Here is a 2,930-nt window from a genome sequence, read left to right as displayed (position 1 = left end):
ATCCAGAAAAAGAACTGTGGGAGTAGAAACACAAAAGAAAAACAACTGCTTGATCACATGGGTCGATGGGGATATGATTGGGGATGTAAACTCTAAATGATTACCCCAAAGCAAATATCAATAATATGAAAATAGGCATGTGAAACCCAGTGGAATTGTGCATGGGCTATCGGAGGGGAATGAGAGGAGGGAAGGGAAAGAACATGAATCGTGTAACCATGGAAAAGTTTTCTTAATTGATCAATAATAAAAGATTATTTTACTACAAACCCCTAAGTAGAAGCTTAGTGGTACAGTCAAGAGAATGCTGGACTTGGAATTAGGAAGGCCTCAGTTCAATCCTGCCTGAGATACTAGTTATATGAACCTGAGAAAAATTATTTAACTTCTTAGTCTCAGTTTCCTCATCTGTAAAATAGGGATGATAGTAATAACTAGCATTAATATAGTACTTTAAAGTTTGCAAAACCTTTTCAAGAGTTTTGCAAATATTTCATTTGATACAACAATCCTGAGAGGCGGGAATTATTATTATCCCCATTTTTGTTGTTGTTCAATCATTTCAATTGTGTCCAATTCTTCATGACTCCATTTGAATTTTTCTTGGCAAAGAAACTGGAGTAGTTTGCCATTTCCTTCTCCAGCTCATTTTACAGATGAGTTACTGAGGCAAACATGATTAAATGGTTTGCCCAGAGTCACACAACTAGTAAGTGATCTGAAGTCATATTTGAACTCAGGTCTTTCTGATTCCAAGTCCAGTACTATAGCCACTGTGCCAATTGCTATGGGTTATCCCTTTCCACATATGTTCTCTAATATAAGTGAGGATCAGCTGAGATAACATGTAAAATGCTATGCAAACCTTAAAGAGCTATAGAAATTCTGGCTATTATTATTGCCAATGGACCCAAACTCATACATTTGTCTCCAAACCTGGACACATCCCTTTTGATATAGATATTCGGTCAATGATTCTTAGAGAAAGAGCACAAAGCTAGAGGCCCAGGCTCAAACTAGCCTCTCAGAACCTCAGCTCAAAATGTCACATGGTCTGCAATCACTATAATTTTAGGGTGAGGGAAGGGCAGATCCACTATCCTTCCTCACAGGAGAGATTTATATTTCTAACATCTGCTGCAGCAGGGAAGAAAGAGAAAGAAGGAAAGCAGGTCATACTCCCTTTTAAAGAGCCACTGAATCGTTGGCTCTTCCTCCAACACGGCCAGTTACAGCTATTGGAAAACATGTAATGACTACCATAGGAAGAAGTAGGTCCTCTCTCACTAGAGATCTTTATGCCAAGGTTAGAGGACCCCTTGTTGGCAATGTTAGAGGAGATCTCTATTTATTTAGATTTAGTTCAACTTAGATGGTCTGAGAGGGTGAATAAAGGGTTTGGGAACCAGTCGGGTACAGGAGATTCAAAGAGAAATGCTGTCAGTACAGATCTAGCCCTGGGGTCCTGGTGCTTCATTCAGTTCCTGAAAGAACCACATTCAGTAGCTACTGCTCTGACATTGAGAGAGACACCAGGAAATTGAAAATGCCTGTAAACCTGACTTATTGCCATTTGATTCACTGCCCTGAGATGAAACCATATATTTCTTGTTATATTGGAGACCTAGGGAGAGAAAGGGAAGATATAATGGAGGGGAGTGATACCCATAGAGGCAACTAGCAATGTAGTGGGTAGAGTTAAGGACCCTGGAGCTGGGAAGACCTGAGTTTAAATGTGGCCTCTCACTGTGGACAACTCACTTAACCTCATTTTCCTCAGAGAAATATTTACTACCTTCCCTCTCTTCAGTTTAGTAATTTAACTCACTGCCACCTTTTTTGAGGCATGAGAATATTTGCTGATTCATTTCCTTGCCATTCTATTACATTAAATTTTTCCCCTTTTGAATTCATTTATTCGTTTGAATTCAATTTCCTCCAAATTATCAGGTTTGGTCTGGCATAGAATTATAGTCTAAGGCCTCAAAGCGGTGGGTTTGAATAGATTAGGGACCCAAAGAGATATCAAGACCCTGGGTGTAATCTGAGAAAGGTAAGAAAAACCATTTGGGGAAGGGGATCAATCCATTAGTCTCCCCCACAAAGCAGGACAACAAGAACATATTGCTGAGTGTGTCCTTTGAGAGAGATAAACTAGTCCTCTTTTGAAAATCACAGAACCCAGAGTTGGAAGGGATCTCAAAGACTATCTTTTTCAACTCTTGGACAAGCTGCCACCTGCTCGTGCAATTCCCCACTACTGAAAGCCCCTAGAATGCCCCTCATCACACATACAAGCATTTTCCTCTCTCCGCCCCCACCCTCATTTTTTTTTAACTGGGCGGGCTGCAAGCAAGCCCCAACCAATCAGAGCGCGAAAGATGTGGTTATTAGACCACAGCTTCTTGGGAGATGTAGTTCCCCGAAATTTCTAGCACCAGCCCCTATGAGAGGTGTTCCAGGCCCAAAGCTTTGTGGGAAATGCAGTCCGCAGGATGAGGCTCTAAAGCGTTCGTGAAATCTCTTCCAGCCTCTTCTGTACCTGAGAGCTCTGCAGGGGAGGCTATTAACACGTGCTTTCAAAAGGAGGAAATTGAAGTGGGGAGAAGCGGTTTCTTCTCCCACGAGGGACCCACACCGGAGTAGGAGGGAGAACCTGCACCAGCGTCTGCTGCCCTGCGAATTCCCACTCAGGACTCGATCCCTTGGGAACCAAGCCAGGGTTGTTCTGGATTGGAGTCGCGCGAGTCCCGCTGCCGGTGCGGAGCCCACGTCGGGGACAACTTCAGACTGTCGGCCTCCTCCCTGCCGGTGGGGTCCTCACGGGCTGAGCTATATCACCAGAGACTAGACTAGGGTCTTTGGTCCCGCCCGATCCCTACTGTTGGGGCATCTAGGGGCTTGTCATTTCGGGAGGGGGGGGATTTGGG

This window comes from Gracilinanus agilis, chromosome 2 (genome assembly GCF_016433145.1).
Source record: "Gracilinanus agilis isolate LMUSP501 chromosome 2, AgileGrace, whole genome shotgun sequence".
NCBI lineage: Eukaryota > Metazoa > Chordata > Mammalia > Didelphimorphia > Didelphidae > Gracilinanus > Gracilinanus agilis.
This window is presented reverse-complemented; position numbering follows the sequence as displayed.